The sequence below is a fragment of the Canis lupus genome, chromosome X (assembly GCF_011100685.1).
Source record: "Canis lupus familiaris isolate Mischka breed German Shepherd chromosome X, alternate assembly UU_Cfam_GSD_1.0, whole genome shotgun sequence".
In the NCBI taxonomy this organism is placed as follows: domain Eukaryota; kingdom Metazoa; phylum Chordata; class Mammalia; order Carnivora; family Canidae; genus Canis; species Canis lupus.
The window spans coordinates 15,276,924-15,297,487 of record NC_049260.1 but is presented as its reverse complement, the minus strand read 5'-3'; the positions used below and the strand labels follow the sequence as shown (position 1 = coordinate 15,297,487).

Genomic DNA, 20,564 nt, shown 5'->3' with positions numbered 1-20,564 from the left:
GGATGGAACTGGAGGGTATTATGCTGAGTGAAGTAAGTCAGTCGGAGAAGGACAAACATTATATGTTCTCATTCATTTGGGGAATATAAATAATAGTGAAAGGGAATATAAGGGAAGGGAGAAGAAATGTGTGGGAAATATCAGAAAGGGAGACAGAACGTAAAGACTGCTAACTCTGGGAAACGAACTAGGGGTGGTAGAAGGGGAGGAGGGCGGGGGGTGGGAGTGAATGGGTGACGGGCACTGGGTGTTATTCTGTATGTTAGTAAATTGAACACCAATAAAAAAAAATAAAATAGAAATAATATGGCCATTTAAATGTGAGAATTTATAAATATGGGAACTAGATCCTACCTCAGTTAAGATATATGACTCCTCAGATGCAGAGACAAGCACTGGACTTTATGCACTGGCCCTCACACAAGAGAGCAAGAAGACAGTGTGGTTGCAATGGAAGACTACACATAGTGCTTGAGGCTCCAATAATTTGGTGTCAGAAGCGGGGTCTACCATCCATAGCACAAGCAGGTCTGGACCAAGACATGCTGGACCTCAAGGCAGACCAAGAATTTTGTGTACTTCAAATGATATTTTTTTTCAATGTTAACACAACAATTTTTCAGTTGGGGAGCAGGCCTGGCACCAAGATCATTTTTTCGTTTCCATTGCCTACTTGGCTGGAATGGGACCAATGTATATTTTGATGGTTATGAAAGCAGTCACATGTGGAGATCTGAGTTTTTTTTTAAAAGCTTTAGTTCACTTTTATTTTTGTTATATGAAACTATGTGGTAACCACAGCTGGAGCTGGATCCTCTGCACGGAAACTCTGGTGTGGGTCTTTACAAGATGGTCAGTGAATTCCTGATAGGGAAATTTGGTGAACACAGTCTCTTTCCAGGAATCAGAGGTGAGATAGCTGCAGGTCTTGGAGATCGCATCAAAAGTAGCCTTGGCAAAGTTCCCTACAGTGGCAGTGCAGCCCCTGGCCGAAGTGTAGCAGTCGTCAATACCAGCCATCATCAGTAGTTTCTTGGGCACAGGGGCTGAAACAATGCCAGTGCCTCTGGGGGCAGGGATGAGATGCACCAGCACAGAACCACAGCGGCCGGTCACCTTGCATGGGACAGTGTGGGGCTTGCCGATCTTGTTCCTCCAGGAGCCTCACCGCACGGGGAAGATGGAAAGCTTGGCCAGGATGATGGCCCCACGGATGGCAGTGGATACCATGTTTCTAATTTCCATTGCGAATATTATCGTCCTTATAGATTGGTGCTCTGAGTACTTCTCCAGTTGGCTTATCTTTCTACTTGGCTCTGAGCACAAAGGATCCCAGAATAGGAGTGTCTGCTGACTGCCCTGGTGTGAATGGCCAAGGGCTGTCGTGCATGTGTGTGCATATGTGTGTGCGTGTATGTCTCTCCTCTGGAACAAGGTGGATTCTGACACGTTTGCCAATACAGCAGAAGGACTGGTGTTATAAAAATTATCTAAGTTTTATCACTTGAGATTTTAGAACTCAGTAATTTTTCTAGGTCTTTCCCCCCCTTTTTTTTTCCAAACCCCAGAGCCTAGATTTAGGAGTCTGTAAACATGATAAAGCCAAGTCTCTGTTCCTTAAATGGCTCTTAGATCCTGGGAAGGTTACTTAACCCCGTTAAATGGTAGTTTCCTGGTCTATAAAATGGAGATAATGCTATTTAGCTCATAAGATGGTTGGGAGCACAAAATAGCATATTGAAAGCATTTGATGTGATTCCTAGGTCATAACAAGCACTGAGTAAGTAGAAGCTATCACTGTTAGAATTAAGGTACTGAGCAAGGGCAATGCACAACCATCTGCCGCCACAACTACAGTTGATGCTCATTTTACATTATGAGCAAAGTCTATAAATAGTTAAAACATTGAACTGACTGTAGACTTAACTAAACCAACCCACTTAAAATGGTCCATCATTTGCTACTTTACAAGGTACTCAAGAGCTATTCACTTCTCTTCCCGACAAACAGATGGCCTTCCCTCATCTTAAAATAGGCAGAATGACTTTGTGAACCCAAGCTGATCTGGCTTAAAAACCCAAGTATTTCTTATTTCTACACAGATTAATAATTCAAAACAAATTTTTCTAAATAACAAACTTCCATTTCGTTAAAAACAAGAGTCCACTAATGGATGCCTCTAAATTTAGCAACCACTCCAGATGTATTATCAGTGGCTTTGGGTTGTATCCCTCATAATGTACACTGATGGCCAGGCATTGGCAGCACTGGGTGGTGTCAGATGCAGCTGGGCACCAGGCCAGGACCATCTTCTTCCTGGGCTATAGATTCTAACACGGTTAGAGTGGACTTTTAATCCATTAATTAGCAATGAAAAAATAAGAGTGCTATTTTTCTGACATAAATAGTTTCAAACAGCCTAATGAGACATAGTAGGACGGCTTCCAAAATTGATGAGCTCAATCGCTGATGGGAGTAGCCGAAGAAAATGTTCAGCACAGCTGAGATAACCCAACCGTTCTTTCCTGAGCTACTTATGAATCCTGAAACTGAAGTTCATGGGAGTTTTTCAGTTTGTTTTGTTTTTTTGATTTAGAATGGGAAATGCCTCTAACTATCTCAAAGCAGAAAGTATATTTTTTTTCTTCCCACTGTCTGACATCATCAGGTGTCAGTCTACAGACAGTGTCAGTAGACTCAGGCTCGTCCACTGAAGTGAGTCTTTGGGTTAGTTGTTAGATTAATTACCAGGCTTCCATGTCTACACTTGAAGGAGGAGAACGGTAGTAACTCTGTAGTACTTTACAAATATGTTGCTTTTCCTCCCTTTCCCCTCCACCAAATACTACTCCACCATGGCAATGCAGAGAAGTCTCATGAACATCTCTGTCCTGCTGTCACCCATTTGTGGAGCAAAACCATTTAAAATGAGGACGTTTTGCCTGTGCCTGAATCTTAGCAAGTGTATTTCAGCTGGCTTGGAAGGCAAGCAAGGCACAAGTGCCTGAAGGCAGGAAGACAAGAGGGAGCTGGAGACAGCTCAAATTGGTTAAATGCAAAATGATGAGAATTTGATCTTTAAGTGTCAGGATCAGGACCAGCAGCAGGTAAACTAAAAATCTTAGCTCCTGGGGTGCCTGGGTGGCTCAGTCGGTTAGGTGGTTAGGCATCTAACTCTTGATTTCAGTTCAGGTCATGATCTCGGGCTCCTGGGATCGAGCCCCATGTCGGGATCAGCAGATAATCTGCTTCTCTCTCTCTTTCTCTCTCTCTCTCCCTCTACCTCTCCTCCTGCTTGCTCTCTCTCAAATAAGTAAATAAATCTTTAAAAAAAATCCTTGCTTCCATGTCTTATAGCAAGCAGCACAGTGTGAGTCCACAGCCAATGGGAGCAAAGTATATAAGGGGGTTGAGGGGGGCCCCTTATATGTTTAATGGATTTGTAGACCAGCGGACATTGCATCACTCTCCCGGCCAGTCTGTGGCAAGATGATGGATGTGGCTCCCTCTCTTTTTATTGTAACTATTGAAAACATATTCTGTAGTCTAGGGCCAGCTATATAATTTGCTAGGCCTAGGGCAAAATAAAAATGCAGGGCCCTTATTCAAAAAGCAGGAAAAAAGTACCATTTAGGTCCTGAAACATAAAATGTGTCCTCTGCTCTCTAGTGCTCTGTGTGTGTGTGTTTAGTTTCTATCTCATGTCACACTAAACTCTCATAGGCACCTGGAGATCCCATTCTGTGATGGGGTGCATGGGCTCTGCTGGCTGCCAGGTGCCCCCTCCCATCAGCCCCTGGGCCCACGTGCAGTGTCCCAGCCCCAGCCAGGAAGTCAGTACCCCTTCCTAGAGCCTGTGACAGACCCCCAAGGGATAGCAACTTCCATACCTACCAGATTGTCTGCTGAACCCACCACAGTGCTGCAAGCTCAGGGTTGGGTTGGCTCCTGCCACACACCACCTGAGACTCCATGAGGGGCACATATCCAACCCTGACCCCTACCCTGACATTCCTGCACCTGCGCCAGGTAGAATGTGGGTCTCCTTCCTGGGCACCAGTCCCCTATCCCACTCTACCCACACCATTCCACCCCCTCCCCCCAATGCTACCTGGATACTGACGGGGATTGATCAAGAACCCATTGGGGAAGGTGGGGAGGTGACAGGAGGCAGACTCAAGGTGGGTCAGGCTCCAAATGCTGGCACCCCAAGTGCTCCACTGTCCCACAGGACTTTACTTACAAAACACAAATCCAAAGATAAAATTATTAAGAATGTCAATGTGACAATTGTAGAACATTAAGCCACAGTCAGGGCCTTCGCAGCACAGGGCCTAGTGTGACAGCACTTATCAGACATCTACGGAGCCCTCTGGACTGTCGTCTCCAAACGTGTTCCCAAAGGAAGTCCTCCCGGGGTGACACTAACCAAATTCTCTTAGAGCCCCTGGCTTGTCAGCTAGCAGCCAGAGCTGAAAATATTGGGTCCCAGCATAGCTCCATTTTCTTTATACTCATTTATATGTTTCATCTGCTTTTGACTTTCTACATAAGTGAGTTGTTTGCTTGCTTAATGGAGAATAAATTCCCAGCAGGTAGGGACTATATCTTTCACAGCAGAATTTTAAAAGTCTGCACATCCCAAATTCATATACCTTGAGTCCAAAACTTAACCTGTCAAGAGTGAAGGGAAGAAATCATCCACTGCCAAACTCTCAAATGTTTTGAGTACTCTTCATGCAGAATTTTCTAGACCATAATTAACCCTCTTCATAGGCCTTTGAAATGGGGGAGCTTTGGGTCTTGATTACATTGGTTTACAGAAAGTTTTGACAACTCAAAACCTCCAGCACATCTGATTTCCCAGTCCAGTATTTCAAGGCGAGGGCGGCACTCGGACCCTGGTGGCTGCTGCTTTGACTTCTGTCTACCCCTGTAGACAGCCACAAGTTTCCCCCACACCCTCTTCAGTCTCAGGGCAGAGCCCCTAGAAGGTTCTCAAATACCACCATTCTCTCAGTCACCATCAAAGGCATTTTAAAAGAATCAATCAAATTCCATGATGAGTAAATTATGGAATAAAACTAAACCCCATGTTGTTTACCGACTGCCTGGCTCTTCTCTGGCAGTTGACAGTCCATTGTTCTAGCTTTCAAAGACAATGAATTTGACAGAAAAAGAACCTATCATTTGAAACAGACATTACGTTGTAGAGAGTGCATCTGGAATACGGTTGAGACAAAATACATTCATTTCCCGTCTTGTAAAAGTCATTTGAGCTCAGCAATATTATACATATTTCCTGGGAATTCATTTAATTAGCATCAATGAGTTAGCACTGAAGTGTTTGACACTATTTTGTAAAATCACCGTGGAAGTTGCTTTCCTAAAACACTCTCCTGGTATAAGGGTGTCTTCCTTCACTCGGAATTTATTTTATTTTTTAAAAAATTTTATTTACTAATTCATGAAGTGGGATTCGATCCCAGGTCTCCAGTATCACACCCTGGGCCAAAGGCAAGAGCTAAACCACTGAGCCATCCAGGGATCCCCATTTGCTCAAAATTTAGAAACAAAGAGGGGGATGCCTGGGTGGCTCAGCGGTTAAGCGTCTGCCTTCGGCTCGGGGCCTGATCCCGGAATCCCAGAATCCGGGAATCCCGGGATCGAGTCCCACATCAGCCTCCCTGCATGGAGCCTGCTTCTCCCTCTGCCTGTGTCTTTGCCTCTCTCTCTTTCATGAATAAATTTTAAAAATTATTAAAAAATAAATTAAAAATTTAAATTAATAAAATTAATAAAATAAAAATTAAATTAAAAATTAATTTTTTTTTAATTCTTAAAAAAAAAACGGACTGAAGAGGGTCGTACAGCCTGGGGGAGATATTCCCTCATATGATGTTTCTCTGTCATTGTGTGTGTCACTCAGGTGCAGCCACCTAATTTTTTTGAACCTCAGTTTCCTTCTCTGTAAAACAAAGCTAAGACTTACTCATCCTGCAGTTATTTTCAAGATCTAAGGAAAAAATACAGTTAAAGCACACTGCAAACTCTAAAGCCCACTTCAAATGTAAATGATTCTCCTTGCCCAAGGTCACAAGGAGCGGTTGCCTCAAACTAGATCGGGTCTGGAGAACCTGACTCCTGGTCCACACTCTTTCCACTCCATTTACAGAGATCCTGAGCCATGAAGAGGGAAGTCCCTTGTCACCCACTGCTCCGTCTGTTTATCCATTGTCCATCCACTCATCCATCATCCAGCCATCCATTCATTCATTCACCCAACTGACCCACAAATACTTATTGAAGGTCCCTGCTCTCGTGGACCTTACCAAGTAGGTAAATGTATCAACCTTGGAGTATTTACCACAAACAAACAAAAACAAAAAATAGAGTCTATTTCTTCAGTCTAGGTCCCCAAATGAAGATGATGTGTAGCAGAGGTAGCGAGGAATAAACTTTTGTTACCTAAGCCACCGAGATTTGGGAGTTTGTTTTTATTGCAGTATAACCTAGCTCATCTTGACCAATGCAGGGATTCACTACCCCATTAGTACGTTCAGGGACAGGAGAAGTTTTCCAGTAAAGAAATCGGTTTGACATTATTAAATCCAGGGTTTCTCAAACTATTTTGACTATTGAATCTTCTTTTCACAGAACACCCTAATATTATGGATGTAGTCCAACAAAACACAACTTGCATTATCTTATTCAAGAAGATTGGGAAGCATACTGTTTTCTAGAATAATTAAAATATTCCTAGCTCTTAGCAGTTTGGGGTACGAAGGATGTCACGTTAACATTTATCCTTCCATTTTTTTTAAAGATTTTATTTATTCATGAGAGACACACAGAGAGAAGCAGAGACATAGGCCGAGGGAGAAGCAGGCTCCCTGCAGGCAACCTGATGCAGGAATGGATTCCAGGACCCTGGGATCACGACCTGAGCCAAAGGCAGATGCTCAATCACTGAGCCACCCAGGTGCCCCCGAGGTAGACGATTTCTTGTCCCCATTTTACAAATGGCACATAAAAGTTAAGTAAGGTGCTCAAGGTAACAAACTTATTAAATAATAAAGCTGGAATTTAAATTTTTCTCTATGGATACTATATATTAATTACCAGTTCAAAAGGGCACTATGTGTGGTCAAATAGTATCTAGAGTTAGGAGACTGAGATCAATATTTTCAAATAAACAATGCATATTTTAAAAAAAAACATCATTCCAGGAGATCAAAGAGGAACTCTCTGATATCTCTGGATCTTCCATCCTTTTCCAGTTCTTATCACAAACATCAACCTGATGAGTTAATAACAATAAGAGAAAATGATCAACTCACTCAGGCATATGAGATGGGTTCAGTGAGCTCATGCTTGCCTCCAGACAGGAGTTCAAAGGCAGAGTGACTGATGAGTATTACATGAAGGTGCAGTTTGTAGGAGGCATCAGAACAAAGTGTCCTTGGCTCTCTGGCCTCTGCATCTTCTGGATCACCCATTTAAGGGGGTGTGGAGAGCAAGTGAAAGCAGGAAATGGATTTCCTCTGTAGAAACCTTCAAGAATGAGGAAATTGAAATCTAGGGTGAGAAACCACTCCATGGGACATTCTGCTGAAGGGCAATCCCTTCTGGGAAGGGTTCGATGAAAAGGACTTACTCTAAGAGTCCTCACCACTCCTGCACACCCACGGACTCAGCCAGCCACTCCTATATATCTGAGAGGGATAGCCCAATCCACAATGCCCCATTTATCCCACTTCAGCCTTTGAGAGAGAAAGATCTCATCCACTGTCACACAGGCAATGCTTTGCCAGGGAAAGCACTAACTTTTGTTTGCTTAAGAAGCACGCCTATAAAAAACTTTCATCACTCCAAATGCCTTGGGCCAAGTTCTTTCAAGTAAGTTCCATAGGGAAGAACTTTTGAAACCAGATCAAAAATTATAATCAAAACAGCCACAAAATTCATCTCTGTATCAGACAAGACAATGGTTCCCCTCCTTGTCCCAGGCCATGAATCTGGCCACTTCACTGGATAAATAGAAGCCATGAAGTCGAAACCTCTGTTTTCCTTCTCTTCCTCTGTGTACGGCACAGAATTAGGGATAATTAAATATGAGATAGCTTTGGAGCTATCTTTTTTAGAGTTTTGTTGATTATTCTCTGGGGGAAATCATATTAAAAGGAACTAGGTTTATTTAATTCCTGAATTCACTCATCAATCATTGAGTGAATTTGCCTCCAGGTCTGATTTCCAGTTGCATTTTAAATCTCAAGCTGTTTTCAGAATCAGATTTATTCCCCCTTTACCCTCCCCATCACCTCTCCCATTCATGTCCCTTTCTCTCCATCATAGACTCACCATTACCCACCTGAAGTGTTTCTTTCCCACAAGGACTTAGTGGGACCGAGGCTGGGTTCCAACATAGCTTCTATGGTAGGAAGAAGTTCAAAGATCTCCCTGTAGATGAGTCTGGATACTCAAGTATTATGAAAAGTCCTCTACTCCCTTCTGAGCTATTGCCTGGGAACATTGCTTGCCACCTCAGCCTAGTGGTTTGGTGCTCTCAAGTTGGATATGAGACCGATCACCAACTTTCAATGACCTTAGGACAATAGAGTTGTGGCTTCCAACGCCCATCATTACCTTGGACTGGATTTACTGAGGAGCTACAGAGAGGGCATGAAGGGTCCTTGTGAAACAAGGTGTCCCTGCTGAGTCCCAAATCAGTAGTCTGTGTCAGCAGATCCACCAGGCTGAGGAACCTGTCATCCTAGTCTTACTTGAGCTGATTTGAGGTGCCTTTCACCTGGGGACAAAAAGAGGAAGGGTAAGGGCACAGATCCTTGGCCTGGTATCTGCCTTGTGCCTGATCTGATGAAAGTTCTGAGACCTTAGAAATAAAGGGGTCAGGGCCTAAAGCTGAAGGGACTCCATTCATCAGGGACCTTCTGACATGCTGAGCCCAAGAAGAGGTCATGCTCCTCCTCCCCTACTCTGCCATATGGCAATGGCCTTGCAGGGGCTGGAGTGGCTACTAATGCAGAATGACAGTTCACGGAAGAGAAACAGGTGTCTACGTGGCAACTGTCAGGAACTAGGTACTTGGCAACAAAGATGGCTCACGAGAATGTGGGCAAATACTTTCTTGAAGAGACACTGGTCCTATGAAGTCCCAGGGATTGGTTGGGGGGATGGTTAGTGATGTACAGGAGTCCATGATTTGGGGATAAATGGGGACACCTGGATGGCTAGTGAAGCTCGTGACACCTCTCCCATTAAGTTAGCTGATCTCAGTTGTAGCGAATTTCTTACCAACTCTTACAGATTTTTAGAGTCTAGCCCTTGGCAAACACTGCTGTAGAAACTGACATAGATATGGATGTCGGGGGGATCCCTGGGTGGCTCAGCGGTTTAGTGCTGCCTTCAGCCCAGGGAGTGATCCTGGAGCCCCAGGATCACGTCCTGAGTCGGGCTCCCAGCATGGGGCCTGCTTCTCCCTCTGCCTGTGTCTCTGCCTCTCTCTCTCTCTCTCCCCCTATGTCTATCATGAATAAATAAATAAATAATCTTTTAAAAAAAAGATATGGATGTCGGCAACTAAGTCTGGATTCAGTAAAGGAAGAAGAGACGATAAAGAACAATAGTAGGGGAGCCACTGTGTGGGAAGTTCAAAGACCCACAAAGCTGAACCTCACTCCAATCTCCAGGTGCGGGCCACTGACTGGAGTTTTTTTCTTAAAGATTTATTTATTTATTTATTTATTTGAGAGAGAGAGAGAGAGAGAGAGAGTGGGAGGGGCAGAGAGAGGGACAAGCAGACTCCATGCTGAGTGAGGAGCTGGATGTGGGGCTCGATCCCATGACCCTGAGATGAAAACTTGATCTGAAACCAAGAGTAGGGTGCTTAATCGACCGTGCCACCCAGGTGCCCCTGGAATTGGTTTTTAATGTTAAATGTCAGCAAATACACTTTCTGTGTCCCATCTTCTAGTATAGTGGGATATGACTCTGGCTGTATATTAGAATCACCTGGAGAACTTTAAAAACATACAGATGTACATAATACAGAAATTCTGATGGAGTTTGTTTGGCAGCAGTGCCCAGATGTTTGTTTTCCTTAAGCCCCCAAGTGATTGTAATGTGCAGCCAGAGTTGGAAAATATTGCCCCTTCTAAGCATCAACGGTGACAATACTGGTGATGCCTTCGGAATGTGGTCAGAGGAGAGGTCCTGAGTAGTTTCTATGGAGTCTGTCTGCTTTGGTCAAGAAAGGCTCCAAACACTGGCTCAACTGGTTTTTATCTGGTACATTTTCTCTCATACCTATAACCTCAGAATATTCCAGTCTATTTTAAGCCTTCCTGTGGTTTCTAAAGCACAATACTTTCCATTTGAATCTCATGGGCTATGATTCAATCTTGAGAAGAGCTAATCAGAACTACCTCAATTTGTAACTGGACATTTTTTTATTAATGAAGAAAAGTACATGAAAATGCATCAAACTGTAAAGCCCTTCATAAAAGAGCAAAATTGTTACTTATATTGCTGGTATTGCTACCACCTGTGGTGTAAACTGCTGGGAGGTAGGAAACAGCCATGGAATAATCACTGGATTTGGACAGGGGAATATGTGAATTTGAATTTCTGGCCCAGTCACTTCTTAGCTGTGGGTCCTTGCCCTCTCTGGGCAGATGTTTCTTTCTTTCTTTTTTTTAATATTTTATTTATTTATTCATGAGAGACACACAGAGAGGGAGGCAGAGACATAGGCAAAGGAAGAAGCAGACTCCATGCAGGGAACCCGATGTGGGACTCGATCCAGGAACTCCAGGATCACACCCTGAGCCACCCGGGTGTCCCTAGGCAGATGTTTCATGAAAGATGGAAACATCAATAGACCTCAAAATTTTGTAGATTTTTAAAAAGATTTTATTTATTTATTTATGAGAGATACAGAGAGAGTCAGAGACACAGGCAGAGGGAGAAGCAGGCTCCCTATGGGGAGCCTGGTGCGGGACTCAATCCCAGGACCCCAGGATCATTACCCAAGCCAAAGGCAGATGCTCAACCACTGAGCCACCCAGGTGCCCCAGAAATTTTGTAGATTAAAGGAGTTAGTGTAAATTATGCTTGATAAGGAGTGAGTCCTGGGTAACTGGCAGTTACCCACCTGTATTAGTCAGCTAATGCTATGATGCTGCTGCATAACAGACAACTTCCCACCCCAATCTTAGTGGCTTACTAAAGCAACACTTACTGTTCCCAGTCATGTGTCTATGGGTCAGTTATGGCAGCTCTGTTTAAGGCTATGAATCAGATAGAGGCCTGCTCCACGTGTGTCTCATTCTGAAATCAGCAGCTTCCTGGGGCACGCTCTTCTCAGGGTAGATGACAGAAGTACAAGAAAAGTCTGGCAGAAAGTTGCAGTGCCTTTTAGCATCTTGGATCAGAACTCATTCATCATCACCTCTGACCACTTGCCCTTAGCCAGAGTAAGTCATACGGCCAACTCAAAATCCATGGGACAGAGAAGCATAATCTACCTAGTGAAGTATAGCACAGTGAAGGGAATAAAAGGAAGAATTGTGGAACCAGTAATACATTCTACTACACTTCCTTTCTTTTCTGCAGGGTGCCAACAGAGGAAAGGAAGAGGGGAAAGGAAGTAAATGGTTGGTTCCCATAGGAACTCTGTCTTGTACCTTATTTGTGAGAGCTTGTCTGGCCTCCTTTGCAGAGTGGGTCCAGCATTCACCCTGGGGAAGAAAAGCCATTCTCTGGTGCAGCCAATTCCTGATGCCTTCCTGCCTCCAGGTGTTTGTGATGAGGGATGAACTATTCAAAGGCAGTCCAGAATTCACCAGAAGCCTTTTCAAACATCGCTTGAGTCAACACATCTAAATTGATTTAGGAAGATAAATAGAAGGAATAAACGATGAAATTCAGCAAAACAGACTATACTATCAGTATCAGTTGTCAAAATAGCCAGGTCTTTGTCTCAACTCAACCCTTTCTACCCTTTTAACATCTCTGTAATATACAGGCACCATCTCTGAGTATTTTCTCTAAGTGATACAATCACTTTTCTGATATATAATGGTGATAGGCTATGAGCCCTTTGTTTGAATTCTAACATTTCATTTGGTTTTCAAAACTGGGTGAATAGGCAGCGCCACTGGTCTTATCTAGCTAGACGTTCTGGCCAAATATATAATGTGGTTAATAAACAGTTACCAGATATGCCCCTGTGTATTCACTAATTGCAGGAGGATTTTAGAGAATAACTCAAAGGTGTTTAACCAAACATAATTGTCATAATTGAGGATAATTCAGAATATGTTTTGAGATACTGAAGCTGTAGGAAAGTCATCCTCCCGAAGATCTTTGTTAGAGGATATTTAGTAAGAGCTGTGTTAGCAGAGGGTGCGGGGCAGGGCAGAGTTGGACCATTGTAATCTCAGACAAGCTACAAGACTGCCATTCTCCAGGAGTGATCCCTGGACCACCAACCTCAGAATCACCCAGGGCAGTTTGTTAAAAGAGCAGATTCCCAGGTAAACCCCCAGACTTGATGAATCAGAATCTCTGGGTGCAGGACCCAAGAACCTCCATCTCTATGCATGCCAAGGCTTTTGTATAACATCAAATGTAGACAGATGTCCTGCACATTCTTTGATCAGTTATGGAAAATGTGACCTTTTCTAATGCCAGATTAGTCACTCTTACAGATAAATGCAGCCAAAGGATTTTTCCCATTATTATTATTATTACTAAACTTTTTGAAAACTAAGTTTGTGGGCCCCTGGGTGGCTCAGTGGTTGAGCGTCTGCCTTTGGCTCAGGTTATGATCCCGGGGTCCTGGGATCGAGTCCCACATCAGGCTCCTCGCAGGGAGCCTGCTTCTCCCTCTGCCTGTGTCTCTGCCTCTCTGTGTCTCTCGTGAATAAATAAACTCTTAAAAAAAAAAAAGAAAACTAAGTTTGTTAACACTTTCAGCCAGGGTGCTACTGTAATAAGATTTTTGTGGCTTTAAAAAAAATACAGGGGTGCCTGGGTGGCTCAGTGGTTGAGTGTCTGCTTTCAGCTCAGGGCATGATCAAGGGGTCCTGGGATCGAATCTTGCACTGGGCTCCCCATAGGGAGCTTGCTTCTCCCTCTGCCTATGTCTCTGCCTCTCTCTGTGCGTCTCTCATCAATGAACAAATAAAAAATATTTCAAAATAAAAAATAAATAAAAATTAGAGAAATACAACCTGATCATGAGAAATTATATTTTTTCATTATGACCTGTATTTTGATGATAAAAGAATCATACCCCCACCTCCGTGCCATTTTCTCAAATACCAATGACCTACAAGACTTGTAGAAACATTGTTGGGTGAAAGAAAAGCAAGTTAAGACAAAATTATCGTGAAAGGAGAAGGTTTTATCTGTGTGTTAAATTTAGCACTTTTTTTCTAATGGATAGATGATAAACTGCTTTTTTATATTGTTTTGAGTGCAAGAATTATCTATAATGAAGGTAGTATGACCACTTAAGCCAGAATTCTTTCATTTTCCACTTGGTAAATGCATTTTAATATTTTTCTCTGTGTGCATGAGATCATAAAAAGCATTAGCTGCTTTAATAAATGAATGAAACGGAAGGATGACTTTGAGCACCAAAAGAAATATAGAAACTACAACTAGGAACAACTCGATGGAGTCCTTTATTCCCTCTCTACCTTCTTCTACCTCCTAGTTATTACATTTAAGTTTCAAGGTCCTCATATTGGTGGCTTCCCACTTCCAACTATGTGGAAAATGAATCTGAACCATTTGGAAGATTCTGAAAGCTTCTTATTGTAATCACTGAACACAAAGATGCAAAAAGGTGTGGGAACATCTGTTTCTTAGATTAAGAATGTTACTGGGATATTGAAAAAATATCTCTTCCATTATCTCACCTTTAATCCAATTAGCACACATAAGTCATTCTCAAAGACCCCGGTAACCATTGCTCAAAGAGGGAACAATCTAGAAAGGAAATGCAAAAGGGACATTTTCAGCATCTTTAGTGAAATTTCGGGACTAATTTCAGAACTACAGTAGGAAAGATCATGATAAGGCTCATGCATGTAAGCCTTTTATGCGCTTGGGCTGGGAGGTTTTTCACTTCATTTTATGACAAGTAAAGCTATTTTTTGAGTAGCAAGGGAAAAATCATGTTATCTCCAAGGTGATTTCAAGGGCAAAAAGATCATCCCTGACCAATGGGGGCTAAAATGTCAAGGGATCAAATATGTTCGTTAAGCACTTACTGCTCTTCTGAACTTTCCTAAACTATTTGCCTCAGTGTATCCTCTAGCAGTTTTCAGAGAGGTCAAGGGTTTAACCAAACAGATCTCCTGTCAAAGGTTGAGTGTGCTCTAGCTGAACATAAAACAGCCCCATCTATTCGGCTACTGCTGATTTTACCTGCAGCATCCAGCAAATTGGGATATTATTACAGTGCTCCTGAAGTTAGGATCTGATTGTAACCTGATTCTGCTTTCTTTGGGTAGCAATTAATACTCTGAGAATACAGTGAGTACCAATAAAATGATACTGGAACATTCAGACAGGCAGCACATACTGCTTTTATGGTAAAAGGGGTTGATAATCATTTCTGGTTTTGGTACACATCTCTGCATAACAATCTCAGATTTCTTCTCCAGCATCTTGATGCCCTTCTTCCTCCTCCTCTTCTTCTTCTTCTTCTTCTTCTTCTTCTTCTTCTTCTTCTTCTTCTTCTTCTTCTTCTTCTTCTTCTTCTTCTTCTTTTCTTCTTCTTCTTCTTCTTCTTCTTCTTCTTCTTCTTCTTCTTCTTCTTCTTCTTCTTCTTCTTCTTCTTCTTCTTTCTTCTTCTTCTTTCTCTTTGATTTATTTATTTGAGAGAGAAAGAGAGAGAGAGAGAGAGTGCATGGGAGAGAGAATCTCAAGCAGACTCCCTGCTGAGCGCAGAGCCCAAAGTGTGGCTCAATCTCAGGACCCTGAGAAAATGACCTCGACCAAAATCAAGAGCCAGACACTTAACTGACTGAGCCACCCAGGCACCCCAGTGCCTGTTTCTAAAACAAATTCTGCACCATGAAATTGGTCTACACAGATACTTCACTGAATCAAAAGAATGAAGGATTTTTACCCTAATTTATTCATTTAGGTAAAGCTACTGTCTGAAGGACTCAGGACTCGTGTGTACAGTTGTGACTGGAATAAATAGGGTACAACTCCTAACACACGTAACATGCTCTTGATCATTGTTCGTTGAATAAATGGGAAAAGAAAGAAAAATAGTGGTTTTAGACCCAGACTAGGACAGCAGTTTGCTCGTGCATGCGCACAGGTGTGTGCACACGCACACACACACAGATATATAACACAGACACAAACTTTTTTTGGTCATTGTGAGAATGAACCAGAATTCTTTAAGATGTAAAGCCAAATTCTACATAGGGATGCCTCAGGTGATATTTAATTATTATGACAGCATTTCGAAAACCCCTGTGGTTCTCTGAATCTACTGGAGTACCTCTCCTCTATTGTCCTTATAGTGAGCCACAGATGCTTGATCTCTGGTGTAGATAGTCAAATCGTTGAGGGCAGAAGCCTTGTCTTACATCATCTTTTAAATTTTCGCAGCACCAAATTCAGGGCAGTGGCATTATGTACACTTGAACATTGGTTGACCTGTAGCAAATAGGGTTTAGAAAACCAGAAACTAAAAATAAAATCCAGGGTTGTAGTGTATTAGTGTAGTTTATGGCAATTATCATTGTGTGTGTTTTCAATGTGGGACATTCAGCTTTGCAAAGTATTTTCATCACTTCTGTTCTCACTCAAGCCCTCATGGACTAGAGGGTGGGTAAAAACAACACATCTGTTATCTTCTGATGTTGTAGGCCTACATGACTATCCTGTCACACCACCAAACCACAGGACTGACTTCATGCAGATAATGGTCAGTTGGTTTTAGAATCACATGGAAAGAACCTAGTAGTAGGTTATGTTTAACGATCCATGTTGGACATTTTGCAGTTCCTTGAGCTGAACGGTACTAAAACAATAGGTAACTTTTACTGAGTACCTTTTATTGTGCCAGGTAATATTTCTTTAGACTCCCTATAAAGGAGGTATATTATTATGCCCATTTTTCAGGTGAGGAAACTGAGGCTAAGTGACTTTAGTGATCTTAAGTCAAGGTCAGATAGTTAGGGATGAAGCAATGCTAGGCTCTGGAGCCAGGTGATGTAGTATCTAAAGTTTCTCTAAGGTAAAGTAGCAGAAAGGGAGCTACTACTTTTTTTCTTTTTAATAAAAGTAAGGGAAATGATGAACTGTGAAATTACAATTCAAAGAAAGTCAGGGGTGCCTGGATGGCTCAGTCCGTTAAGCATCTGATTCTTCAGGCCAGGTTGATCTCAAGGTTGTGAGTTCTAGCCCCACATTGAGCTCCATGCTGAGTGGAGCCTACTTAAACAAAACAAAGAAAGTCACCTACAGATCTCCCTTATTAGAGTGTTAAAAAAACAAAATGTTCACAACCTACCTGCCAAGACATTGGAGTAACTTAGATAAAAATTGTGAAATTGTATTATTTCTGTCTTGGGTCTACAAGATCCTGAGAAATAAATATAATCCAAGGAAAGATCCAGTGGAAATCATTTTTTCCCCTCTCTGTAGACCCCACATTCCTCAGGTGACGAAAAAGACCTAAAAGGGAGCATAGTATAGGAAACTAAAGAGTGGGTGTCAAACTGAGGCCAGTCCTTTGGAATTGCCTGAAGCTCTCCAGTGAGTAGCAGAGGGGATTCTCCTCTAGCCTGCCAGTCCTCCACCCGCTGATGCCCTACCCCGTCTCTCTTAGCCAGTGTGCTTGGAACTGGATGGAGCATCCTTAAAAAAATGGGGTTTCTGCGGCACCTGGGTGGCTCAGTCGGTTAAGTGTCTGCCTTTGGCTCAGGTCATGATCCCAGGGACCTGGGATTGAGCCCCACATCAGGCTCTCTGCTCAGGAGGGAGGCTGCTTCCCCTTTTGCCTCTGCCCCTCCCCTCCTGCTCATGCGCATGCATGATAAATAAAAGAAATTAAGTTCCTCTACCTCACTACTTCTGATTATAAATATTAATCAACAAGTTTGGGAAGATTTCTAGAGTCTGTAGAAAACATGGACCAGTTTATTGAGAGAGATTGATAGAGAGAGAAGCTATGAAGTGACCCTGAAAAGTCCTTGGGAATGTATTGCCATTAGAAAGGCTTTTAAAAACCAATCACTAATTCAATATGATTAATTCTCTTAAAGCAGCTTGTAGAGTGTTTCCTGAGCAGCACTGGAGGTCACTTCAAACAAAGTAAATAAACCACAGCTAATGTGCTGACATTTTAAAGAGAAAAAACAATTGCTAAAAATGTCCATCCAATTTCCATTACTTATTCCAGTCATTAGAAACAGGGAATGTGTTTATTGATCTAACGTTGCTCAAACAGTATTTTTCGTTATTCAAACGGATTTAGCCAGAGGGATATTCAAGAGTTTGCCTCATAAGAGAGAGAGACAGCAGGAGAGAAGGATTCTTCAGGTAAGAAGCTGTTGTGTCTCAACCCTCCAAGCTGCTTGCCTAAGAGGAGTAACCGGCCTTCCACTAGAGCAAAGCCAGTTTTGCCTCTAATCCCAATTAATGTAGTTGTAGTTCCTCGAGATTCAAAGTAGGACTGGAATCAGCAACATTGGCATAACCTGGACACGCGTTAGAAATGTAGACTCTCGGGCCCCACCCCAGACCTAAGTGGATCAGAATCTGCACTTTGAGCAAGACTTTCTATGATCCATATCCATAGTAAGATTTGAGACGCACCGGTCAAGGCCAACATAAACGGTTACTGAAACATTTGCTAGAGAAGAGAACTGGTTAAGAAAGAGAGAAAATGCTACCTGATAAAAGCACCATTCTCCAAGGAAGTATTGATGTGGATAGACTGGCTCCGCATCCACTCATTCCAGCCTTGAAGTAAAAACTCAATAGGTCCCGTGGACACATGGCCCAACATATGAGCACAAAAGCCGAGTGTGAGTTTGTTAAGTGATATCCGAAATGCCAAGTAGACGCAGACTTCAAAGGACAAATCTTAATCTATTATTACACAGAAATGATTTAAAAGCATTTTTAATGGCTAAGGTTACCGGCCACGCAGAGTTTGCCAAGGTGGTACAGAAGTCTAAGGAGGAAGATTGCATTTGGTCTTGGACGTACAGAGTTTTGGGGAAACTCAGCTAGAGCAAACTTGAGTTTCTGCCAGCCTAGGCAGAGATGCCATCTCGGAAGACTGATGTAAAACATCTGGACCAGGTTTGGCAGCCACTGCACAAAACCGTTTTCGGGGAAAGGCTGTGTGAAAGAAAGCCTTCACACCCACAGCATCATTGGGAAAATTTCCCTTCGGGTGTCTTTGTTTGATAGCAAGTGGACAAATTTCATTTCTCTATTGGGATAGTTTTATTCAACTGTCCTGTAAAGGAACAATTGTTTCTCCCACTTTTCCATGTGGGCTCTCAGGGTCATTAGATCAAACCCCCGGTGTCCCACGTCAGGCTCCATGCTCAATGGGGAGTCTGCTGGAGAGTCACCCTCTGCCCCTCCCCCTGCTTGCTTGCGTGTGTGCACGCAGGTACTCTCCCTCTCAAAGTAAATAAATCTTTTAAAAAATAATAAAAATAAAAACAGACAAAGGGCCCATTTCACTAACCCATCAGATGACCATATAGGCTTGCCAACTAGAAAATCTTCACAGGGGACCACTTTTGCCTCCGGCAAAACCAGCCAAAATCTCTATTTAGCAGATTCACTGGCAAGCAAAACATTTAACTTTTTTTGCTGTAATTTTCTTTTATGAAAGAGAAAGTGTGTGTGTTTTGAAACCAAGAAAAAAAAATATTTTCCTTCCCTGAAGCCAATCTACATTTTGTTCTTTGGTAAACACTGACCACTTTCACCTAAAAATTCCGGACTGTAGCAACACTTTGCCTGTCTTCACAGGTCATCCTAGAACAAAGGTTTAAATAAAATGGACTACTCAAGTCAATACTTTTTTTTAATGCTGAGATTGGTATCTAGTTTTCCCAGGTTGATAGAGAAAGGCTTGAGAAATACAAACCTAACTTTCATTCTAGTCAAGGGACCACCTCGAAGACACAAACAAGAACTGCCTCAAAGCAATTCATTGGCGCCTACCTGGAATCTTTGTGGTGCAGAGGTAGTTGTCATTACTGTCCATTTACCCGCTGGAGTGCCCTTTGCATTTGAGGAGCAAAGAGGTAATAGTGTTACCATGTTTGCAAAACTATGAGGGAAAGGCTGATAAATAATTTATAACTACCTTCCCAGCAAAGAACACATTTGTGGGAGCATTTGGAGGCTGCTATTTGCACAGTCGGTTAACAATTCACAAGGTTAAAAAAAAAAAAAAAAAAGTAAAAAAAAAAAAAAACAATTCACAAGGTATGACAGGTTGCCTCCAGGATGGTCCCCAGGGATCCCCAGATATTGTGTACTCGTTTCCCCTGGAGTGGTGGCTGGACTTAGCAGTGACTTGCTTCTAATGAACAGAATAGTGCACAAGCGATGACAACTTGAGACTTGGTCATAAAAGGCAGTGAGGCCTCCCTCACTCATTCACCATCATCATCACCATCACCATCACCACCACCATCATCATCATCTGCTCTGGGGCTGCCAGGTGTAAGCAGCCCTATGGTGAGGCCTGCATGACAATGAACTAAAGTCTCTGGTCAACTGCCTTGTGAGTATTTTTAGAAGGGGCTCCTCTGGCCTCATCAAGTCTCAGATGCCTGTTGTCCCAGCTGACACCTCAAGTGTAGCCTTGTGAGAGATTGTGAGCCAGAACCATCAGCCAAACTGTTTCCTGATTCTTTACTCACAGGAACTGTGAGATAATAAATGTTCATTGTTTTAAGATGCTAACTTTTAGGGTAACTGGCTGCACAGCAATGGATAACTAACACACAGGGGTATTATGCTTCTTCTAGATTGTTCAGCAGGTTATTTATTGAGAGACTACCACATGCCAGGCACTGCCAAGAAGTTAATGATCTACCAAACATAAGAAACCTATATTAAGGCACTCCTGGTTTCTGGGCACTATATACAGAACATACAGAGAAGGATTTACCCTTGGAAATGTGTGTTTGTGGTAGTCACCTCTGGAGATTCAATCTACCACCTATAGTTACTACAATCAATTTGCTATTTATCTATTTGTGACTCAATAGGTTATTTGTAGATTGAATACTTCTCTGTAAATTGTGCCCACTTGTATACTGTGAAAATGGAGATGACATTACAAGCCCCTGTCTCTGCTATGGACTGAATGTGTCCCCACCTCTGCCCGCCTCCCCCAGTTAATACAGTGAAACCCAACTCTCAAAGTGATGGTATTAGGAGGTGGGGCCATGGGAGGTGATTAGGTCATGAGGGTGGGAACCCTCGTGAATGGGATTAGCGCCCTTATAAAATAGACCCCAGAG

General features: G+C 42.6%; 1 long non-coding RNA gene across 3 annotated transcripts in view; it reads right to left on the bottom strand.

The window, feature by feature from the left end:
* Positions 1-19,361, bottom strand: part of LOC119868379 — a 37,087-nt gene extending 17,726 nt beyond the window's left edge. For 2 of the 3 annotated variants that reach the window (XR_005386176.1, XR_005386177.1), the window contains exons 1-5: positions 19,252-19,361; positions 13,950-14,019; positions 11,706-11,900; positions 8,647-8,809; positions 7,341-7,554 (exon numbers count right to left, since the gene is read on the bottom strand). This is a non-coding gene — a long non-coding RNA (uncharacterized LOC119868379). Of the gene's footprint in view, positions 1-7,340; positions 7,555-8,371; positions 8,810-11,705; positions 11,901-13,949; positions 14,020-19,251 lie in introns of all 3 variants that reach the window. The other variant, XR_005386178.1, reaches the window with a different exon arrangement.
* Positions 19,362-20,564: the final 1,203 nt, after the last annotated feature.